The sequence below is a fragment of the Acipenser ruthenus genome, chromosome 7, assembly GCF_902713425.1.
Source record: "Acipenser ruthenus chromosome 7, fAciRut3.2 maternal haplotype, whole genome shotgun sequence".
Taxonomy (NCBI): Eukaryota; Metazoa; Chordata; class Actinopteri; order Acipenseriformes; family Acipenseridae; genus Acipenser; species Acipenser ruthenus.
Window position 1 is genome coordinate 27764330 of NC_081195.1, and position 24693 is coordinate 27789022.

Genomic DNA, 24693 nt, shown 5'->3' on the forward strand with positions numbered 1-24693 from the left:
CAACCGGCGTCTCCCAAGCCACATGCGACTCTCAGACCTTACACAATGAATAAGTTATACGTTTGTTTATTTATTTATTTGTGTATATATGTATGTATTTATTATTTATTCATTTATTATCCTCAACAAATGTTATGAGCTGCAATATTGTTTGTTGGATGCTACTTTTCTAGCCAGAAATGCATTTTCTCCACTCAGAAGTTCCGATTCAGATAGGTTTCATTTTTGTTTCAAAAGGTAGGATGTGTTCACTGTTCTCTGAAGCAAGGGGTACTGATTTTATAGAATTTATGTTCTCCCGAGTTTATGTAAAAGAATTAGGCTAAATTCAATCCAATTGAATTTTCATTTTAGGTGAACCCCTCTCTTGCTCCCAAAGTAATTAGTTAAAAAAAAAAAAAAGCTTAACTTCTCATTATTCGATTCTTTCTGGAGAAAGGTCCCAGCAGTTTGCTGTTCTATTGTTTGACTAGAGGTTTTGAATTTAACCCTTAAAATCAGAACCCCTATCAATGTATGTATTAATGTTTACCTATTCCTATATCCTTGCTAAATAAACCGCATGCTAATCTAGATTGGGTGCTTTGCAGAGAGTTTAACTGAGCTGTGAATGCTTCCCATGAAGAGGAGGAGGACTGGGTAATGTTTTCAAATTTGGCTTTGTTGTATAGATCTAGACATCTGGTCATATCCACAGATGTTCGAGAACAATTTTAAAGTTTATTTAGAAATGTTTTATTTCATTGTCTTCCATAATGCTTTAATTGTACATAAATCTCATAGAATCAACCACACCCTGTTACTTAGCTTTCACTGTATTTTTTTTTATTAATTTCAAAATAATAATGAACAGTTTATTTGCATGCTTGATAATTACTTAGCTATTAATGCTTAATTTCAATTATAATCATTTCAATTTTCTTTTACAGATTGCTTGTGATGGCTGCAGCCTCTTGTTTCATTGATTTTTTTTACTGCTGCAAATGCATGAGAACATAAACTACTGAGTTGATGCTAGTGGTTAAAGGAAAGATATTAGCGTTTCAATATTGCACTTACAAGTTTTCATGTAAGTTGCCATTTTTGCTGTTTTGTGATGTCACTGGGCCCTTCCTTTCAGTGTAATCTATATAAAAAAAGCAAGCACTAAACAAGCCCAAGGCAAGCAAGCCCCCTCTAAAATAGATATTTCAGCACAGGTCCTGCCAGCTTTTCTGTTCATCATTGTGTTTTATATATATATATATATATATATATATATATATATATATATATATATATATATATATATATATATATATTGTAATATAGCGGGTTGTGAGAGATGGCAGGGAGGGGGTTAAAACCTCCCTGCAAAGGAAAAAGAAAGAAAAACATGTGAGAATGCACAGTTTTGTATTGCTTTATTGTTTCATTTAATTTGCTTATTGTTTTGTTAATTGTTTTATTATTAATGATCATCCGCACCTGGGCTTTATTGGGGGAATTAGACCCAGGTGCAGGGTTTAAAAAGAGAGCAGGCAGTCTGCTCGAGGCTGCTGAGTGGAAGGAGGCAGAGAGGTGCGCTGTCTCCGAGTAGCCAAAGGAAGAGAGGAAAAAAAAAAGTAAGTGCTGTGTGAAACCGGCGTGTTTTGTGAAGACGGGAAAACAGCTTAGCTGTCCCGTGTTAGGAAGGGGATTCCTGAAAGTTGAGTTAGTGCTCCAAGAGGAGCTAGGTGTTTATTTTGATTTTGTGTGTTTTGTTTTGTTTCCTGTTTATTAAAAAAATAGCGCAAACGCGCTTGAAAAAATCCACTTCTGTGTGCTGGGTCAAGTTCTTAAAGGGGCAACGAACCCAAGTGGGTGCGAATCTTTTACTATATATATATATATATATATATATATATATATATATATATATAGTGTAATCGTTTTTCTTTACTATTATGTATTGTGGTCAGTATTTTCAAAAGTACAAGGTATGAAAATGTGTTAATATTCAATAACCTGAGGGCCCCTCCAGTTCTCCCTGTGCAGAGGGAGGAAGAGACACCTCCTGAAAGATTTACATGGAAACCAAACAGAAAATTAAAATAAAGAAAAAAGACACAATCAGCGGTACACCGGTACTGATGTTTAGAGCGACCCACCTGGTGCTCGTTGTCGCTTACTTCTAACAATTTAGGCAAGGCAGTTTAGATTTAACAAAACAAGAAACGTTTACTAAACATCTAGTTCGCTTACAGGTTAGGCCAATGTCACTCACATGCTGACAACTCTGAATCGCCTCAAGACTAACCTTGCTTCCGGCGTTACATTTTTATCTGACCCGTCCACAACTGTGGCTCAGTACAGGAACCCATAACAGTATCTATGTTTTTAAACTCGGAGTGACAGGATATGGTGTGACACCAGGGAGTCTGTCGGCCGTCAGAACAGGAAGTTGCATTGTCTGAGCTTCTTGGAGAAAAATACAAGAGAAAACAGAAGGAATAGAAGATAAAGAAAGAAAAAAGAAAGAAAGCAAGAGAAAGAGAGCGGTGAGTTATTGGTATTGAATTCACTGCACCCGCTGAACCGTGTGTGTGTGTGTGTGTGTGTGTGATGTGTTCAGGACGGTGAGTTTGTTGCGAGACTCGAGCAGACACAGACACAGACACGTTCACATTGTTCTTAAACCTGCTCGCAGAATCTCCATATCTCAATTCAGACTGCTCTTTGACAGACTGAGTTCGGTCGTGTTTATATTCATGTTGGGTTAATCAGAGATGACTATCGACAGGCCATTTTAATCGCACAGTTTTTACTGCTGTGTGCCAGCGGCGTCCCGTTTGTAACTCGGTACGTGAACTGCATTCTGCTAAACTGCCCGGTGTCCTGTACTGTACGTGCATCGGCGTGGTTAATATGATCACGACACAATGACCGCTGCTTTCTTGTACGATCTTAATGTGCTTTGTGTCAAGTAGAGTTACCAGATTTCCACAGATACAAATTGGGACTTTTATTCTAATTCAATTCATTAGCACCGTAGCAACTCTTAAACAGTTAAAATAACTATATAATTGCAGAATCATAATTTAAAAGTAAAACGTCGAGTGTATTTATTGCAGATCATAGCAGTTGATTGTTTTATTTCTATTTTCATCTGACCAAAACATGTTAAATGTACAAAAAGAAAGAACATATAGATTAGCTTTTAACATTTAAAAACGTGATATATGAGAAATAATAATAAAGAATCTGGTAGAAGGCATCAATTTATCTTACTGACATTTATGAATAAATAACCCATGCTACTGTCTTCATATTTCTGCTATATGTATATTAACTCAATATTGCTATGAATTGTAATGTGTAAGAAAAGGCTTGAGCAATATTAATTGGATTGGAGGTAATATTTAAATGTTGTTATTATTATTATTATTTTTATTTGTAATGCATTTTATTAAATATATATATATATATATAATAATATGTGGGTGGCACGGTGGTTAGCGCTGCTGCTTCACAGCTCCAGGGTCCTGGGTTCGATTCCAGCCTCAGGGGTCTGTCTGTGTGGCTAGGTGGACTGGCCTTTCTAAACTGCCCCTTAGTTGGATGGATGGATATATATATTGTATTTATTTAAATGTATTTTCTTTTAAATGAATACAGACAATTCACAAAAATGTGATATCAATGTCTATCTATCTTTTTATATTTTAGATTCATTTCAGATTCATTAGATTAAAAAAACTTTGTTAAAGTAACGTTAAGGTTTGTTTGCAAATGTCCAAAAGGTTAGGAAATTGCAAGTTAAGGTAGCCATGCAACCTCAGCATCCTTATGTGTGTTTCCCATGACACTTGACATCACATATGATGTCATCAGTGACATCGGCAATGACATCACTAAGCACATGACAAATCCTCCCCGAATACTGGCCATATGGACATAACGCTGGGAAATCATAGTCCTTGTGATTGGTAACTGCATTAGCATAACATCCACGCATTATAATCCACCTCTTGTTTATGTACTTCATTGAGTACCGTTACATTTTCACAATGGTGAAATGCAGAAATCTGCAATTGTACCTAAACATTTTAATGGCATAACTGGCTCCCAGCAAACAGTATGTTTACAAGCATTCATAATCAGCTGTAAAGTTTAAAAGAAGAATCACAGTGCAAACATACACACACTGCAGAAAATGCATCGACTCCTTTTGCCATGTGAAACAGTGCAGTTAATACAAGAAAGCCAATGTTGCAGATTCCAGATACAGGAAATATTATTTGTATGAACACTGCTGATAGCGTTTGGAGAAATATGACTTGCTTAACATTAGTTCCAGTAATACATGGAAGGTCCCTAATTAATTCTATAGCACGACTGTATTCTGAGTTTATTGGTTTTACTTAGAACACCGGTGAAATAATTAGCTTGACAGCAAGCATTGTAGGGATGCTAATGCAGTTACTAAACATGATACCAATCACAAGGACTGTGATATCCCAGTGTTATGAACGCATGGCCAGGCTTCGGGGAGAATAATAATTATTATTATTATTATTAATATTATTATTATTATTATTATTATCTCCTCATTGATGATGTCATATGTCATGGGAAACATACACATAAGGATGCTGAGGTTGCGTGGCTACCTTAACTTGCAATTTCCCAAACTTTTGGACTTTTGCAACGAAACCTTAACGTTACTTTAAAGAAGTTTTTGCCATTGAATTTCCATTGTTTTGCAGAAGGCATCCTGGAAAATCAAACAACCACATCTGCCACATACTGTAGTGGTGAAAACACAACTTGAGACCTAATAGCACAGAAAAGAGACGCACCAAGTAAGTATTTTTTTTTTTTTAATTTTTTTTTTTTAAAGCCAGATTTATTGAAGCAAAATCAAATGTGAAAAATGTTAATCCCTGCCCCGAGGCTGGAGAGGAGGGGACAGCTTTGAACAGTAATGCTGAGGATAGTTATTCTTCATGTTGTGTGGCTCTGTCCACTCTCTCTAGAAAGATCATGTAAGAATCCTGCAGGTTTTTAGGCAGTCTGATGCATTGTGTGCATGGCTATCATTACATTGAAACCATTGCTCATCTTTTCGCACCCAGACAACATAGTGACCATGGCTGATGGTTTTCCCTTTGTGGAACACGATTGCCAGACTTTAAAATGTTTTCCTATCAATTACAGCTCTGTCATGATTGAAATCGGCAGGTTTTGTATTAATTGCAATATCATATAATTTTAATAAACTAATAGACAATGTGGGGGATAATTAATTCCGTGTTTGAATTTTAAAATGGCGCTATACAAATCTGGTGATACAGAGCAGTATGTTTATTTTCTAACTTGGAACAAGTGACATTCCAAAGCAGTCATTTTTGGTAGGAAGAAACATATAAAATGCATTCATATCATTTTCATTTCAAAATATTCTTTTAAAAACTGTAAACAGGAGCATGTTATCATGTCTTGTTGTCAACCAACATTTTGTTACTGTTAAACTTTGCTAAATGTGGACCTCAGTTCGTACCTCTGAAAGAAAGAAATCTGTACTGTAATAGTGTCATTGCTTGCAATTGCTGCACTAGCTATATGCTAGAGGTTGAGACCCCACCAGTTTAACCCTTAATTGTATAATAACTAACACTATACACAGGGTCACTTTCATTTTTCACGTTTTATTATTTAAAAGCACAGAGAAATTAGGCTAAAAGTTTTAATACCCACAGCAACATAGATTTGTTTGTGGAATGGAACGGTATCATTGAACTCCTGACCGTACCATAACAACAAAAGTGAGAGGGGGAAGATGGAAATCGTATTTCCTAAATTAAAACATGATTATTAGTTTCCCCAGGGTTGAAGGCACAAACACAAAAAAACATTATCACTGATTACCAATTTTAATCCAGACAGAAACCCAGATGTGACCCTTGTGTGCTGAACTGTGTAATCCATATCTCCCTATTCAGTGCAATGGAACGGTCACAAGTCACTCTGCCTAGCAACAACGTCAGGCAGCAGTGACGTCAGATCGGTATCTTTGGAGTTCAATTTCAGTAAAACTAGGACTCCCAAAATATATTAATACCCTGCTGCACATCTACGGTCCAGGCTGTGTGTATTCTGGGCATGGTTCCTTAATTTGCTAAACTTTTTGAGATACAGGTGTATAAAAAAGCGTCTTAATCATTTCTAAAAAGAAGGATAAAAATAGAAAAACAGCTGTTTTTTACGCCACTCTGTATCTCAAAAAGTTTTCAACCAAATGCTATCCCGTTCACAGGGTCTGTTGAGCCTGTCAATCTGACCACACTACAATTTTCATGCGACTGCACAGACATATTATATACAGTTGTAGTGAAAAGCTTACATACCCCAATGAAAATGTACAACTTGTACAAATTTCTCAAACCAAGAATCTTAGGAAAAATCTTTTGTAGTATAAGTTTTGCTTTTGTGGATGAAGAAAAAAGTTACAAGAAATAGATGTCTAGAATGATTTATTTCAGCAAAACTCCAAAAATGCTAATTCAAAAGAATAGCTAGTTGAGCGACCTTTAGCAATAAGAACCTCTAAAAAATGATTAGGGTATTTGTCAATGAGCTTTTGGTGATTTTCTTTTAGTGATTTTTGACCATTCTTCAACGCAAAATTGTTCCAGTTCATTCAAATTCCAAGGACTTCTCTTGTGCACAGCCTTCATCAACTCGTACCAAAGATTCTCAATCAGATTTAGATCGGGACTTTGACTAGTCCATTCCAGAACCTTGATTTTATTCTTATTTAACTGTTCTAAAGTAGATTTTGATGTGTGCTTTGGATCGTTGTTGTGCTGGAATGTCCAGTTGCCTTTTAAACCAAGTTTTGTAGCGGAGGGTTTCAAATGATTGGTCAATATCTTTTGGTATGCTATGGAATCCATTTTACCATGTATTGGAACTAGATTTCCTGTGCCATTAGAGGAAAAACAGCCCCTTAGAAGAATATTACTACCTCCATGCTTGACAGTAAGTATGGTGTTCTTTTCTTTGTATGCTTCACCAGACTTTCTCCAAACGTAACGACTTTCACCGTGACCAAATAGCTCGATTTTTGTTTCATCACTCCACAAAACCTTTGACCACAAATCATAACCATCATTCAGATGCCGTTTTGCAATCTTTAAGCGATTGTCCTTGTGACGAGTGGCTTTTTCCTTGGCCTGCGACCATTGAGACCTTCACCATGTAATATTCCTATAGTCCTATGGTTGAAATGGATGCCCCAGTCCCACTTGCAGCCAATTCACTTTTAATCTTTGGCAGTCAATTGCAGATTGTTATTAACCTTCCTCACAATTTTTCTACTTGTTTTTGGTGAAAACCTTTAGAAATAATAAGATACAGGCAATACACAATGATGTGTACTGCTCTGTATATTTAATTCACGGGGCAGTCAAAACACATACACAAAACACATACCTGGTCACCAGTCCTCAGTGAGGGTAGTAGTGCTCGTGCTGTAAATACAATTTATCGTGCTGCAGTGCAGTGCTGTTCTGGGTTTGTGCCGGCCTCTGGCGACAGCTCCGGAACGTGTTAGCCGTCTAATAATAACAATTATACAAAACAAACAAAACACTCACAGTACAATACAATACGGGTCCTTCTGGTTTCAAAGCTTTAACCAAACGAAGGAACAGATTGCTAAGCCACACCCCCTTTTTATACCACCAGTCACACCCCCTTTGGTAGCGTGTGCAGTTGCTTTTCCTCCGATCCGCAATTGACACATTGGCGACCATTTTGGGGCAATGACTTGCAGTATTGTGGCTCCGCCCCTTTCTAAGATGGCCGACTTTCAACCTGGAATGAATTGTCTGGCCATCTGAGTCTAGGGCACTCTGTTGCCTTTACATAAGTTATGTTCTTACGGTACGTTGTTTGCTATTTGTATCATGACTGGGTTTATCCCTGTGGCACATGCAAGGCCAGCCTGCCTGTGGACAAGCAGATGCTCTTCTTGCCTGAGGCAGCAGTATGCAGAGGAGGCACTGGTAAACCGCATTTTCAGCGAGTTTTCTGTGCATTCTCCAAGCGTGCGTTGGAGAAACATTTCTCCTGCAGCTCTACAGAGCGCTCTGCATCCCTCACCTGCACAGCGCTCTTCCCCATCCCCCTCTCATAGAGAGGTGGCTGCGTCCTCACCCCATGGCTCTGTGCCAAGGGAGAGCCACGCACCCGGGAACAGAGAAGCTCTGGGCAGCAGTTTCCCACAGGCACGCGTGCCTAATGGGGACAAAGTTTGCTCCGATCCGGCCCGCTACCGACCGATGTTCCCAGTTTGGTACCAAGCAGGCCTTGTTGGCAGTCCTGTTGCTGTCTTTAGCAGCTGAGGCAGCAACTGTACATCCTCACTGTACGTTGCTTGCTATTGCATATGCCTGAGTTCCCTTTCAAGTAGGGAATATTAATCATTACAAATGGGTGTTTCCCCTTTAAGACACCCAAACCTGAAAACTTTATACCAAAGACTCGTCAGAGCTGGGTGACGCAGCTGCTGCTTCGCCCCCGCAGCAATAAGCAGCTACACACCCTGGCAACATAGTCATTTTCCTTTTTCAGCTGAGCTGATTACTTCAGGAAACTAAGTATTATCTTTCTTTCTCTATATACCTTTTTAGCGCTTTTTAGCCTTGCTTTAAAGTACTGAATTTTATTATTGAATCACTGAAGTAAAAATGGTTTATTTCAAACTGTTGCATTACAGTCTGTGCTAGTTAAGTCCCACCACCGTGTGAAGCCAGTGGCTCGAATAGCTGTTCCTTCCCAGGACCTTAGCACCTATCGACTGACTTGCTCCGGTTGGAGTTTAAAATAAATAATAATGTATTTTATTATTGTTAATATAATTTATTGTGAACTGTGTGGTTTTCGTTTTGTGTTTCTACTGGCTATATGTATGTATGTATGTTTTTTTATTTTTCGAAAATATTTCCCAACATAAAACCAATGTCACCTTACAATAATTGATTTTGAGTTTCAGTGTTTTAAAATAAAATATCAAACAGAATGAAATTTCAATGTACCATTTGTAATTCAGTTATATGAGAGAATTGGTCAGGGGTCTGAATACTTTTGCAAGGCACTGTGTATATATAGATAGATAAATAGATAATATTATAATTTGTGTTTCATTTTCTTATAGCTAGGTAAGTATTGAAACTATCAGAGTAGCTACTGTGGGTGTTCCTATTTAGCAGATCGTTGCTGTTCTAGTGCAGCTATCCAGTAGCACCATTACTAAAGTTTGACTCAAGCAGGCTACTTCTAATTTTGTTTCGGAATAGAGGTTAGCCAGTGGCTGTTTCACAGGTGGGCATCCCTGCTGACTTGCCACAAGCAGTAACTGCGACCTATCGCCCCCGATCCTAAAGGACGAGGTTACTGTTTCTGTGCAGGCTACTTCTAGTCCAGTGTTTGTACTGACTAGTAGTTTAGACATCCCTGCTAACTTGCCACTAGCAGTAACTGCAATTTATCGCCCTCGATCTTGCAAGCGGGATCGAGGTTACTGTTTCGGTACTGCAGTGCACACGTCATTCCGAGTGCACTGCGTCCGCACTAAGTGTCAGTACAAATATGCATCGGGTCAGTACTGAGTGCACATTACCGTTTGCTGACACTACTATTGTGTACACTGCAGTATTACCATGGCTGGTTTCCATGCAAGGCAAAGCTGCCAGCAAATGAGGGGCATGACGAGTGCATTGTTTGCATGGGTCCTGAACATGCGCAGAGAGCTTTAGCAGATCTCACTTCATGTGATATTTGTGCCTCTTTTACTAAACGTACGCTTGATAATAGAGTGACACGTCATTCTAGGGATTGTTCCCTCACGCTTGCGCAGCGTTTGGCATCACCGCACTCTGGCAGTGAGGCTGGTCCCTCCTCCCATGGTCTTACCCACTTTCCACCGGTAGAGGCCCCCATTGCTGCGCTTGTTCAACCTGCCAATCTGTCCTTGCTATCTAAAGAAGTGGCAGGCCCGTACAAGCAGTGCACAGCGACAGAAGTCATTCTTATTAAGGCATATGCGGCTTGTGCTTTCACCGTAAGACTGAGAAACTACAATAGTATTCTTGTAGCATACCAGGCACACCTATTGGGTCAATCACTGAGACCTATAAGCCCTTGTCCCAACAACTGGACAAGCTGCGCTTGATCTCGAGGAACCTGCTTCGGCTATCCAAGCTTAGTGGACAGTTGATAGGCAGAAACTTGGCCAAGCATGGTGCTTGATGGAGATAAGACGCTCCTGTCACCCCAGACCACACGTTTGGCCCAACGGTGGACGAGATGCTGCAGCAGTCTCAGCATGCATGGGAATCCACCAAGGAGCTGGTGCGTCTTCTTCCTAAACACCCACCTCCACCACGCAAACATGCAACACTGGCACCCTAAGCCCCAGTTTCAGAAGAAACTGGGGGCAACCAGTGGCTTCCACCTCAGATGGACCCGCTCGGAGAAAGCCCACTACCGCTTTTCACGGGGGCATGAGTGCTTTCAAGCACCCTGTGCCAAGACAACAGCTGAAACAACAGCCCTAGGATGTTGCTGCCACAAGTCCAGGGCTCATTCTCCAAAAGCCACTTGGACCACTGGAACCAGTGCACCACAGACTCCTGGGTGCTCAGTCCTGTGCAAACTGGTTACTCACTTCAGGTCCAACACGGCCCCCCGCCATTTCGGGAAGTGACAATAACAACTCACAGACCCACAAGCCGTCACTCAAGTGGCGCAGGAGGTAGCAGTCATGCTGCAGAAGTGGGCCATTTGCATAGTAACCCATGTTGACCACTCGTGTCAGATGAAAGAGCGAAGAGAGTAACCGCCTGTAGCAGGGCGATTGCCCAGCACGTGTGTAAATTAGTGTTCGTATAATTTGTATGTGGAAATGGGTTTATTGTGTGTCGTTTGGAGTTGATTGATTGAATTATTGTTTACAGACGGGCGCTCAATTGATACTTGCTGCCTGCTAGGCTTGGTTGAGGGAAAGAGCAGCAAGTGATTGGCTGTGCTAGACCTCAATCAACAGGTGGGCGGGTCTTGACCAAGTGTCCGTCAGTTTAAAAACATCCGCGGGAGATGGCTCGGGGCGACAGCAACGCCATGCCAGAGGGGGAGCGGTGTATACTCGGGAGGAGAGGGTCCGTTCTGCAGGAACGACAGCTACGCAACCCTGAGACTGCAAGTGGTGCTTGTGAAGGCAATGCCCAGCCAAGGCCGTATGAAGCAGCTGGAGTCGTTGTATGAATACCGGCTCATCAGTAGGTTAGTTTAGGGGAGAGTGATCCCGTGTGATGTATAGCGAGGGTTCCGTAGTGTAGCCTGTTCCTGGAGCGGAACGCCTCGTTTTATAAGGCCAACACTCGCCCTCTGTGGCACCTTTTATTTGTAGTTTTTGTACTGTGTTTTATGTTGTATTTTTGTACAACTTGCTGTATGTGTCCTCTGTGCGTTACCATGGCTGGTAACGTTACATGACCATCATTATTTACTTAATTTTGTTAATAAATCCTGCGCGCCTGTGCCGGCGTTTCAACTCCACCCCCAGTGTCTCTCTGTATTTTGCTAAGCAGCAGCTACCCCCACACGTGACACGAGTAAGACCCTGTCACACCGCCTTGCTAGAGTTGTTTTGGCTCGGCAGGGCACTACCAGTGGCTTTCCACAGGCTTCTGGGCTTGATGGCAGCACAGCATCCAATGTCTTTCCACTGGGCCCCTGCATATGCGCCCCCTCAGGTTTGGTTCAACTGCACGGCTTGTCAGCCAGTGTTGAACCACGATCTCCTATTGACAGTGTCCAATCACTGTCTTCAGGCAGCGACACCAGAAGAGAGGTCGTCACAGACGCATCCAACTCAGGCTGGGGCAGAGTGTGCGAGGGCCGAGGCATGCAGGGTGTGTGGCAGCCCTGTGGGAGGGTCGCAACATCAGTATTTTGGTACTGCAGGCAGCGTACCTGTCCTTTTTGGAGCAGGTATGGGGGCAACACATGCTTGTTCGTATCGACAACACATCTGTGGTATCCTACATAAACCACCAGGGTGGTCTGTGGTCACCCAGTCTCCACCGTGTGGCCCAAGCTGCTTCTGCTGTGGGCACCAGTGAACCTCCGATCCAGGCAGTTCACCTACGGCACATATTGGAGACTCCATCCCAAGGCTGTGAGCCTTATTTGGGAGAGATTCGAGAGGCCAGAGGTGGACCTTTTTACCTCTCAGGAGTTGACTCACTGTCCTCTGTGGTTCTCCATAATAGGAGAGGGGGGACCTCTAGGGGTAGATGCACTGGTGCAACAGTGGCCAGCACGTCGACTCCTTGCTTTTCCACCGTTTGCGCTGCTCCCACTATGTCTGGAGAACATCAGAAAGTTTACAAACGAGAGGAGGCCATTCAGCCCATCTTGCTCATTTGGTTGTTAGTAGCTTATTGATCCCAGAATCTCATCAAGCAGCTTCTTGAAGGATCCCAGGGTGTCAGCTTCAACAACACTACTGGGGAGTTGGTTCCAGACCCAGACAATTCTCTGTGTAAAAAAATGCCTCCTATTTTCACACGCACATGCACACACACACGCACACACACACACTCACACGCACACAAACACGTACATATACTGGTAAAAAAGTGCCTCCTTTTTTCTGTTCTGAATGCCCCTTTATCTAATCTCCATTTGTGACCCCTGGTCCTTATTTCTTTTTTCAGGTCAAAAAACTCCCCTGAGTCGACATTGTCTACACCTTTTAGGATTTTGAATGTTTGAATCAGTTCGCCGCGTAGTCTTCTTTGTTCAAGACTGAATAGATTCAATTCTTTTAGCCTGTCTGCATACGACATGCCTTTTAAACCCGGGATAATTCTGGTTGCTCTTCTTTGCACTCTTTCTAGAGCAGCAATACCCTTTTTGTAACGAGGTGACCAGAACTGAACACAATATTCTAGGTGAGGTTTTACTAATGCATTGTAAAGTTTTATTATTATTATTTATTTCTTAGCAGACGCCCTTATCCAGGGCGACGTACAATCGTAGGCAAAAACATTTCAAGCGTTACAATACAAGTAATACAATAAGAGCAAGAAATACAATAACTTTTGTTCAAGTAAAGTACAAGTTTGACAAACCACAATTCAATAATACAGCAGGTAATAGTGATAGTTACATCAGGATGTGATTAAATACAAAGTACTACAGGTTAAAAACTTGGCAGATTACAGTATTCTGAAGTACAGGATTAAATGCAGTAAAATAGGGGCTGATAAGCGCAAAATAAAGCACATTTACATGAAGGGTGATAGTGTCCCAGGATACAAACAGAGGAGTTCTACAGGTGCTCTTTGAAGAGGTGAGTCTTAAGGAGGCGCCGGAATGTGGTCAGGGACTGGGCAGTCCTGACATCTGTAGGAAGGTCATTCCACCACTGCGGAGCAAGGGTGGAGAAGGAGCGGGCTTTGGAGGCAGGGGAGCGTAGCGGTGGTAGAGCTAGTCTTCTAGTGCAGGCGGTGCGGAGAGGTCGAGTGGGGGTGTAGGGAGAGATGAGGGTCTGGAGGTAGCTGGGTGCAGACTGGTCAAGGCATCTGTAGGCTAGTACAAGAGTCTTGAACTGGATGCGAGCGGTGATCGGGAGCCAGTGGAACGAGCGGAGTAGCGGAGTAGTGTGGGCGAAGCGAGGCAGAGAGAACACCAGGCGGGCAGCAGAGTTCTGGATGAGCTGGAGCGGACGGGTGGCGGACGCAGGGAGGCCAGCCAGGAGGGAGTTGCAGTAGTCTAGGCGGGAGAGTACCAGGGCCTGGACCAGGAGATGGGTAGCATAGTTGGTGAGGAAGGGTCGGATTCTTCGGATGTTGCTCAGGAAGAATCTGCAAGTGCGTGCCAGAGTGGAGATGTGCTGGGAATAAGAGAGGCAGGGGTCCAGGGTGACTCCAAGGTTCTTAGCTGAGGAAGAGGGAGAGAGTGTGGTAGATTCCAGAGGAACAGAGATGGAGAGATCAGAGGAGGGGGAGGAGGAGGGAAAGAAAAGGAGGTCAGATTTAGAGAGGTTGAGTTTGAGGTGATGCGAGTGCATCCAGGAGGAAATAGCAGACAGACAGGTAGAGATACGGGAGGAGATGGTGGAGTCAGAGGTGGGGAAGGAGAGGAAAATCTGAGCATCATCAGCATAAAAATGGTATGAGAAACCATAGGATGCGATGAGGGGGCCCAGGGAGCGGGTGTAGAGAGAGAACAGGAGAGGACCCAAGACTGACCCTTGGGGGACTCCAGTTAAGAGAGGGTGAGGTGTGGAGGTTGCTCCACGCCAGGTTACCTGGTAAGTGCGGTTGGAGAGGTAGGAGGAGAACCAGGCCAGAGCAGTGCCAGAGATCCCCAGGTCAGCAAGAGATGATAGTAGAATAGAGTGATCAACAGTGTCAAAGGCAGCAGAGAGGTCGAGGAGAATTAGGACAGAGGAGAGAGAGGCAGCTCGGGCACATTTAAGTGAGTTGGTGACAGACAGGAGGGCGGTTTCAGTAGAGTGAGCAGAGCGGAAGCCAGATTGGAGAGGGTCAAGCAGAGAGTGGTTGGACAGGAAAGCAGAGAGCTGGCGGTGTACAGTCCGCTCGAGGGTTTTGGAGAGGAAGGGTAGGAGGGAGACAGGACGGTAGCTCTGGAGGGAGGTGGGGTCGAGGGTAGGTTTTTTGAGGAGGGGAGTGATAGAGGCTTTTTTGAAGGCAGAGGGGACATTACTTCCCTTGATTTAAATTCAACACTTCTCACAATATATCCGAGCATCTTGTTGGCCTTTTTTATAGATTTCCCACATTGTCTAGATGAAGACATTTCTGAGTCAACCTAAACTCCTAGGTCTTTTTCATAGTTCCCTTCTTCAATTTCAGTATCTCCCATATGATATTTATAATGCACATTTTATTGCCTGCATGCAATACTTCACATTTTTCTCTATTGAATTTCATTTGCCATGTGTCTGCCCAGTTCTGAATGCTGTCTAGATCATTTTGAATGACCTTTGCTGCGCCAACAGTGTTTGCCACTTCTGTTTTTGTGTCATCTGCAAATTTAACGAGTTTGCTTACTATACCAGAATCTAAATCATTAATGTAGTTTAGGAATTAGAGATTAGGTCATCTGCCACTGGTTACCTTGCTCTATTTTGAGGCTTTTCCTCTAATCAGTACATTCTGTTTTCTACATGTTAACCACTCCCTAATCCATGTGCATGCATTTCCTTGAATCCCTACTGCGTTCAGTTTAAGAATTAATCTTTTATGTGGGACTTTGTCAAAAGTTTTCTGGAAATCTTAATAAACCATGTTGTATGCTTTGCAATTATCCATTTTCAGTGTTGCATCCTCAAAAAAGTCAAGTAGGTTAGTTAGACATGATCTCCCTTTCCTAAAACCATGCTGACTGTCTCCCAGGATATTGTTACCACATAGGTAATTTTCCATTTTGGATCTTATTATAGTTTCCATAAGTTTACATATAATAGAAGTCAGGCTTATTGGTCTGTAGTTACCTGGTTTGGTTTGGTCTCCCTTTTTGTGGATCGGTATTACATTTGCAATTCTCCAGTCTGTACAACCCCTGTGTCAAGAGACTGTTGCATGATCTTGGTGAGCGGTTTGTAAATAACTTCTTTCATTTCTTTGAGTACTATTGGGAGGATCTCATCCGGCCCAGGGGATTTGTTTATTTTAACCCTTTGCGGTCCATTGTCGGACCTGGTCCGACATTGCAATTATTCCTATCAGGTCCATTGTCGGACCCTGTCTGACATCATTATAGAAACGCAAAAAACGGGTTTCTAATCGTTTTTTCTCCGGAAAAAGCCGAGAAAACCATTCAATTGCCGAGTGGGAGCGACAGGAGCCGAGACAAGTCGAAAAAAAAAAAAAAGGCGTATCTCATGAATAGTCATACATGGCCCTGGTATCAGATAACGGGGCGGTCATAAGTAAACAAGCTGGCTGACTGTGAATCAACGCACAGAGAACCCAGAGATTTGCAGAGCTTTTTTGAGATTTTATAGTAATAAAATAATGATTTGGATTGCATTATTGAGGAGTTTGGTGATAAAACGAGTGATCAGGAGATGATTGATCGGTATGTACGACTATTATTATTATTATTTATTTCTTACATAGGTGAAAGCTATAGCGAACGAAAGGGTGGGGCGGGGCTGGAGATGCCTAGTGAGTGCTTTGTTGTTATGCAAGGCCTTTTAAACCCATTCGACTGTGAAAAAAAATACTTTTAAACAGCGCATCTAAAATTAATTGCGCGTGTGAAAATAAATTAGACCTGGCATGCCTGACGCACATTTAATAAATGGACTCAAAGGGTTAAGAGCTCCTAGTCCCTTTAATACTTCTGCCTCTGTTATGCTAAAGTTACTTAAAATTGGATAGGAACAGGTCGACATGTGGGACATGTTGTCCGTGTCCTCCTTTGTTAAAACCTGTGAAAAGTAATCATTTAATATATTTGTTATTTTTTTTCTTCATCTATGATTTTTCCATTTGTGTCTCTTTGACATTTGACCTCCTCTTTGAATGTTCTCTTGCTGTTATAATATTGGAAAAGCATTTTGGAATTGGTTTTAGCCCCCTTAGCAATATTGATTTCTATCTCTCTCTTGGCCTTTCTAACTTCCTTTTTGACTTGTGTTTGCAGTTCCAAGTACTCTTTCTGTGTACTTTGTTTTTGGTCCCTTTTAAACGCTTTGTAAAGTGCCTTTTTTCGCTGAATATTTTTTTAATTGATCTATTAAAGCATTTTGGCCATTTTGTTTTAGATTCAGATTTGTCTCCTTTTGGGATGTAATTGTTTTGCGCCTCTAGTACTACATTTTTAAAAAACAGCCTTCCTTTTTCTGTGGATGTTTTCTCTATTTTACTCCAATCTACTTCTGTTAGTCTCTGTTTCATACCTTCATAGTTTGCTTTTCTAAAATTGTAAACCTTAGCTTTAGTCATTTACTTTTGGGGTTTTAAAAATCACTTCGAATGAGACCATATTGTGGTCTGAGTTTGCCAATGGTTCTCTGACCTCTGTTTTAGTTATTCTGTCTTCATTATTTGAAAAGATTAAATCAAGGCATGCCTCCCCTCTAGTTGGTGCCTTGACAAATTGCGTTGGGAAGCAGTCATTTGTCCACCATTTCAATTTCGTCCGTCGTGCTCCCCACCGGGTTCTCCCATTTTATACGGGGCAAGTTGAAATCCCCCATTTCGAATGTCATTGTATAACAGATTATTTTGCTCAGCGTCTGAATTTGGCGGTCTATAGCATGCTCCTATTATTATGCCCTTTGAATTTGTGTCCATTATTGTGACCCAAATTGATTTTGCATTGTTTCCTTTGTCGTGATTTAACACCTGGGCTTCAAGACTATTTCTTATGTATAGCGCTACCCCTCCGCCTCTTCTGTCCTGCCTTTCTTTCCTATACAGTGTGTACCCACTAATATTATATTCGTCTCCATCACTCTCAGACAAAGTTTCTGTAACACCTATCACATCGTAGTTACTTGTTAGTGCAGTAGCTTCAAGTTCTAACATTTTGTTTCTGAGACTTCTAGCATTAAGATAAATACATTTAATAGTTGTGTTACCTGAGTTGTTGCCCTTGTTTTGATGTGGTCTCCCTTCTGTTTTTTTGTTTTCTCCCCTCTTCCGTTCTAGTTTAAATGCTTCTGGACCTCCTCAAGGATCCTTTCTCTGAGTAGATTGGTAGATTGTTTAAGTGCAGTCCGTCCCACCTATATAGATAGTCCTTGTTGTAGAATGTGCTCCAATGTTCAAGAAAGGTGAAGCCTTCCTGTGTGCACCACGATTTCAGCCATGCATTTTGATTTTGTATTTCCAGCTGTCCATATGGTCCTTTGCAAGGTGCCGGCAGTATCCCAGAAAATACCACAGTTTTGACTTTTAATTTCCTTCCTAGCTCTCTGAATTTGTTTTGCAGGGATCTTGGTCTGTCTCTTCCAATGTTGTTTGTACCGATGTGGACAACTACTACCGGGTCGTCTCTTGTTCATTCTAGGAGCCTGTCCACGTTCTCAGTGATGTGCTTGACAGAGGCTCCTGGAAGGCAGCACACTGTTGTAGTAAGGGGGTCCAAACTGCGAATTGAACTTGCTGTGTTTCTCAATATGGAGTCCCCAACAATCATGACCTCCCCTCTTTTTGCTGCCTGGCCAGCACTGTTTATAGGGTCCTGGATGTTGTTCCTTTCATTCTCTCGATGTTGGTTTAGATCATGTAAATGTTGAAGTGGCTCAAATTTGTTGGATGTTTGGATTTCTGGTGGTTGTGTTTGACAAAGTTTCTTTTTACCCTGCTTCTGCCTATCTGAACCCAGCTTTCGACTCTCTTCCATCTCCCTGGTGGCTTTCAGTCTGCTAGGGGTGCAGACTTCCATGAATTGTGGGTGTGTCAGCTCCTCAAGCTCCTGTTGCCGTCTCATTTCCTCCAGCTTCTTTTCTTGCAGACTTACTCGTTAAAGTCCTGGATCGTGCAGCACTTTACACAAACTTGGTTGAGCTCTGTTGGGTTTTCTCGGATTTCGCACATCATGCAGTTGTCACAGATTACTGGCTTGAAGACCATGTTGTTATTTTATTTATATATATATATATATATATATATATATATATATATATATATATATATATATATATATATATATATTTATTTATTTTTTTGTGGATGTTTAGCTTCTGCAGCTGTCAAACTGCTTATAACTGCGCTGTACTTGTCCACGACTGTATTTCTCCCACGCTGTCGCTTCCACACCTCCCACGATGTCAGACAGGACTGGGCCAGGGTGCTCCTAATAACCCCTTACTGGCCCAGGAGAGTCTGGTTCTCCTTCCTGATGCAGCTCCTGAACGGCCAGCTGTGGGAACTGCTGATTCATCATGACCTGCTTAGTCAGACGCAGGGCACTTTGTGGCACCCCAGCACATTGAGCCTGCAGCTCTGGGTCTGGCCCCTGAACAGCTGCACTTGAGCCATCTGGGGCTATTGAACAGGGTGATTGACACAGGGGTGGAGCAGCAGCTGCGTCACCCTGCTCTGACGAGAGTCTTTGGTATAAAAGTTTTCAGGTTTGGGTGTCTTAAAGGGGAAACACCCATTTGTAATGGTTAATATTCCTGTTTCAGAGAGCCAGGGTTATGATCACCCAATGTTTTTAGCCCTGTGCCGCAAGGAGGCTGTGTGGTCCAGTGGTTATAGAAACAGGCTTGTAACCAGGAGGTTCCCGGTTCAAATCCCAGCTCCGCCCCTGACTCATTGTGTGACTCTGAGCAAGCCACTTAACCTCCTTATGCTCCGTCTTTCGGGTGAGACGTAATTGTAAGTGACTCTGCAGCTGATGCATAGTTCACACACCCTAGTCTCTGTAAGTTGCCTTGGATAAAGGCGTCTGCTAAAATAAAAATAAACAAGCCTCAGGGACCAGCACAGCCATGCGCTAGCTCTGGCCAGCCCAGTGCAGAGGCAAGAGCCTCAAGCCAAGCCACATGGTGAGCAGCGGCCCTAGGGGTTTGCTGCCACAGGTCCAGGGCCCGTCTTGGGGAGCCATCTGGAGTATTGGCGTCGGTGCACCACAGATATCTGGGTGCTTTCTACCATTTGGACGGGCTACTCACTGCAGTTCAAGCACGGTCCCCCTCCCTTTCAGGAGGACGCCTCTGTGTCAGGAGGTAGGAGCTCTGATGTACAAACAGGCTATTCATATTGTACACCCCCTCCGGTTGGACCAGTCCTCGACCTCAGGCAGGTCAACCTGTTGACGGTTCAAAGTGTTGACGATGCAACAGCTGTTAGTCATTCAGGCCAGGTGATTGGTCCACCATGGTAGACCTCAAAGATGCCTATTTCCGTATCCCCATAAAAACTGGCACACTTAAGGCTTGAGGTCGTAAAAATGAGTGTAGGTGGCGGGACTCTGGTTCAGCAGTACATCTGCACTTGTGGAAAGAATCATTGGTGGTGTATAGGGATGCTATATGTTGTTAAAGCCTATCTGTTCCATTACTTTACCAGCTTCACGTCAGTTATGCAACACTTTATTAGAATATTTTAAAACCACGATTGATAACATTCGCCAGCACATTCTTACCTCCTCATGATGCTTCTGTACAGTCTTTTAGTTTGCCAGGTTTTGCTGATTCTCTATGTCTTGTTTCACACTGCTTACCTCTGAATCTCTTAATGATCTTGTCCTTCGAATGAAACCCACCTCATGCTTACTGCAAATCTTATCCTCTTGGTGTTATATATATTAAATGACACCCTGAGCTCTGACGTGTTGCCGGCTGCTACAACAGCGGCAGTCACTCCTGTGCCTAAAAAAGCTAACCTGGCTTTGGATAATTTTTAATAATTATCATCCCATCTCAAATCTGCCCTGTCTTGCTAAAATATTAGAGTGAGCTGTCACTCTGCAATTAAATTGCCATCTAACTGCAAATAACTCTATGAACCTTTGCAATCTGGTTTTCGATAACTACACAGTACTGAAACTGCCCTTGTTAAAGTTACAAACGATCTTCTTATGGCAGTTGACTCGGGTGCCTTATCAATTTTAATTCTTTTGGATCTTAGTGCTGCATTCGACACTGTAAATCATGCTGTCCTACTTGATAGGTTAGAGAGTGAGTTTGGCATTTCTGGCATTGCACTAAAATGGTTTCAGTCTTACCTTACTGAGCGTCAACACTTTGTCTCTCTTGGCGGTTTTAGTTCTGAGGTTGGGCTGGTAACATCTGGTGACCCAAGGCTCAACTTGGGGGCCTCTACTATTTAGTATTTCCGTTTCCCCTTGGTCACATACTAAGATTATATTATCATTTTCATGCAGATGACACCCAAATTGATGTGCGTACTAAATCTGATGTTGATGTTGCTGCCTCTGTGCTTGCTGATTGCATTTCTGATATTAAGACTTGGATGTCATACAAATGTCAGCATCTTAACTGTGACAAGACAGAGGTTATGTTGCTAGGCACTGCCCACCAGTTACATAAAACCAATGCTGTAAACTTGTCAGTTGATGGTACTATGCTTGAGTTTAGATTAGGGCTGTAAGGGTGTAAACGGTAAATGTGGATTAAAAATATTTTCGTTTAAAATTTGTATTATACGTTTAAACGCAACTTAACAGTAAAATATATTATCATAGCAGTAATATAGAATTGATCAAGTTCAAAACTAAAAAAAATAAATACAACCCGTTTTTAAAGTTAACAATACTATTTTTCAATACAATTAGATTATTATTATTATTATTATTATTATTATTATCATTTGTTTATTTAGCAGACGCCTTTATCCAAGGCGACTTACAGAGACTAGGGTGTGTGACGTATGCATCAGCTGCAGAGTCACTTACAGCTACGTCTCACCCGAAAGACGGAGCACAAGGAGGTTAAGTGACTTGCTCAGGGTCACACAATGAGTCAGTGGCTGAGGTGGGATTTGAATCAGGGACCTCCTGGTTACAAGTCCATTTCTTTAACCACTGGACCACAGTGCCTCCTTTATGTTATTGATAAAACAATAAATCCAATGAAGACGAACGCAAACCAAATGAAAAAAGTAGAAGCAAATGGAGTCAGGGGCAAAACAGACAACAAGTGTCCCACCCCAAGGAAATGCATGCACATAGCTTAGGGAGTGGTTAACATGTAGAAAACAAACTACTGATTAGAGGAGAAGCCTCAAAATGGAGCGAGGTAACCAGTGGTGTACCACAGGGATCAGTATTAGGTCCTCTGCTATTCCTAATCTACATTAATGATTTAGATTCTGGTATAGTAAGCAAACTCGTTAAATTTGCAGATGACACAAAAATAGGAGGAGTGGCAAACACTGTTGCAGCAGCAAAGGTCATTCAAAATGATCTAGACAGCATTCAAAACTGGGCAGACACATGGCAAATGACATTTAATAGAGAAAAGTGTAAAGTATTGCACGCAGGCAATAAAAATGTGCATTATAAATATTCTATGGGAGATACTGAAATTGAAGAAGGGATCTATGAAAAAGACCTAGGAGTTTATGTTGACTCAGAAGTATCTTCATCTAGACAATGTGGGGAAGCTATAAAAAAGGCCAACAAGATGCTCAGATATATTGTAAGAAGTGTTGAATTTAAATCAAGGGAAGTAATGTTAAAACTTTATAATGCATTAGTAAGGCATCACCTAGAATATTGTGTTCAGTTCTGGTCACCTCGTTACAAAAAGGATATTGCTACTCTAGAAAGAGTGCAAAGAAGAGCAACCAGAATTATCCCAGGTTTAAAAGGCATGTCGTATGCAGACAGGCTAAAAGAATTGAATCTATTCAGTCTTGAACAAAGAAGACTATGCGGTGATCTGATTCAAACATTCAAAATCCTAAAAGGTATAGATAATGTTGACCCCAGGGGACTTTTTTGACCTGAAAAAAGAAACAAGGACCAGGGGTCACAAATGGAGATTAGATAAAGGGGCAGTCAGAACAGAAAATAGGAGGCACTTTTTTACACAGAGAATTGTGAGGGTCTGGAACCAACTCCCCAGTAATGTTGTTGAAGCTGACACCCTGGGATCCTTCAAGAAACTGCTTGATGAGATTCTGGGATCAATAAGCTACTAACAACCAAACGAGCAAGATGGGTTGAATGGCCTCCTCCTCGTTTGTAAACTTTCTTATGTTCTTATGTTCTAAGCCTGTAGGTTTACGGTTTTGTGTTGTTCACCTTACCTGCAGTGTGCATAAGTTCATTTAAATGAACCTAATTACATTTTTTTAAACGGTAAAAACGGAACTCAGAAAAAAAAAAAATAGGAATCGGAACAAAATAATACTAATCCCATAGGGCCCTAGTCGTAGTACTGTACATTATTTCAGTAAAGTGACTAGCCTGTGTGATCCATTCATGCCACAGTAAAACACTGTAACACATTGGAAAAGAAAAACATTTAGCTACTATTTATTTATTTATAAAAAGAATGGTGAATTAGATGTCTGTTACAAAGTGCTTACACCTTTTTATTTGTCCATATTTTATTGTGTGTGTTCAACAGGACATCTGCACTTACAGAACAGCTTTTAATTATTCAAGCGAGCTGAACCGAGAAGCTGTGAAAGAGAGGAACGCTGGGAAATGAAGTCTTTATTTTTTCACGTGAATGCGCACAGGCCGTTGTGAAGGGGAGGGACGCTGGGAACTAGTATTGTATCAGACAACGGCTTCGATTTTTAATGAAAAAAATAAAGGTTTTTAGTTCTGGACATGTTTTGTTTCCTTCCAACAATATACAAGTGAATGAAACTAAAAATTTAGTCTCGTCACTGTGTTTTAAGTTTAATTTTATATAGAGTTGTTTTTTCGATGTTGTAAAAACACACTTTTTATGGAGTTTCTGGTGAAATGGTACGTTGTAAAATCGACTATGAATGTTTTTTATGCTATTAAAATAGATTACATTGTAGTGCTAATTTACAATCCTCCTTTATGCTTTTATGTTTATCATTGTTTGTCTTTAAGTGGATCTATCTGATAGGCGCTTTGATCAACAAACCGTTAAAATATGACAAAATATGGAAGTAAAATATAAAAATATGAAATGCGTGAAACCATTAAATGGTTAAACGACCAGATTAACAATGGGTTTAAACATGTAGTCAATTGAACGTATATTTACATCCCTAGTTTAGATCCAAAATGAGAAATTTTGGGAGTTATTTTTGATCCTGGATTAACTTTTGAATCTCATGTGCAGAATACACATAGATTCAATGTGCTTGAATTAAACTTTTGAGCTGTATCGGATAGTTGTGTTTCATTTTAATATTGATGTTGTTTAAAATGTAACCGTCATAATGGCTGCTGGTGACGGTTTTAGGTACGAGTATAACCGCGGCGGTTCTAGTGTTTTAAAGGTCTATCTGGCAGCCTTTCGGCTTGCCATGTAAAATTGACTCGGTCTCCCCAGGAGCTCAGCTTCCTGGCAGGGCAAAAAAAATGGAAAGTGGCTTGGCGGCTTTGGCCACCTATGAAGGACATTGTTCCTCGCTGGAGGGTCATTCCATGTCCAAATCAACCAAAATCCAGATTTTGATTTTGTTTATTTTGTGTAGTAGAAGATACAGGTTAGGTATGAAACCAGGCCAAATATTTAAGATCAATGATGAGGATATGCTGATACACACACCCTTTTGTAGGGGTAGTCATAATTGAAACACATCTCATTTTGGAGTGATTTTGAGAATCTAAAAATTATATTTAAAATGTCAATAGCTCTATGAATGCTTCTGTACAGAAAGCCAGGGAGGTCTTCTGTAGAATTCATGCAAAACATACCAACACTATGGTGCTGGGGGCCTTAAAATTGAAAAATTGTCCAATTGTGACCTGCTCCCACAAAATCAGTCACATATGACCCCCTGAACAAAAATGAGTTAAATATTCCACAAAATATGATACATTCAGCTCTTTCAAATGACACCAAATTTATTTAAATATCTTTAAAAATGACAGTTACAACATTTTAAAGTCAAACATATCAGAGAGCCTAATTTCAAGAAATTTGCGAATAAAGTTAAGCAACAATTTTCAGCTATGCACATTTGCTATGTCCTAGCAACGCATATTCAG

At 41.4% G+C, this 24693-nt stretch overlaps 1 protein-coding gene across 1 annotated transcript in view; it reads left to right on the forward strand.

Moving 5' to 3' along the window:
• The first annotated feature begins 2397 nt into the window (after positions 1–2397).
• Positions 2398–24693, forward strand: part of LOC117415219 (zinc finger protein OZF-like) — a 29469-nt gene continuing 7173 nt past the window's right edge. The window contains exons 1-2 of the mRNA XM_034025269.3: positions 2398–2519; positions 4728–4823. The gene's annotated coding sequence lies outside the window, so the exon portion shown is untranslated. The remainder of the gene's footprint in view (positions 2520–4727; positions 4824–24693) is intronic.